Here is a 408-nt window from a genome sequence, read left to right as displayed (position 1 = left end):
ACCAGTGATGACGTGTTTAGCAGCATGTCATCATTCAACCGCTGGTTGTCTAGATGGTGTCCTGAAAACAACATGGGCTACATTAATAATTGGCAATCCTTTTGGTGAAAGCCGGGTCTGATTCAGAGAGACAGCATCCATCTCACTTTGGATGGTGCAGCTCTTCTTTCTAGGAATCTGGACAAATTTATTAGTCCTCCAAAACCCTGACTACCCAGGAAGCAGAGTCGTAGTTTAAGACATGACTCTGCTGCTTCTCTACTGTTAACCACTCTCTTCTCTATCCAGACAGTGTCTTGCCCACAACCAAAATCTAATAAATTAGCAAAGATTCCCAAAAGAGTAAATCATGATAATCTAATTAAAATTAAAATAACTCCAATTGGGGAAAGACTTACAATGATTAAA

Source organism: Cyprinodon variegatus, unplaced genomic scaffold (genome assembly GCF_000732505.1).
Source record: "Cyprinodon variegatus isolate N-32 unplaced genomic scaffold, C_variegatus-1.0 Scaffold626, whole genome shotgun sequence".
NCBI lineage: Eukaryota > Metazoa > Chordata > Actinopteri > Cyprinodontiformes > Cyprinodontidae > Cyprinodon > Cyprinodon variegatus.
The sequence above is the reverse complement of the archived record's forward strand: the minus strand, read 5'-3'. Positions refer to the sequence as shown.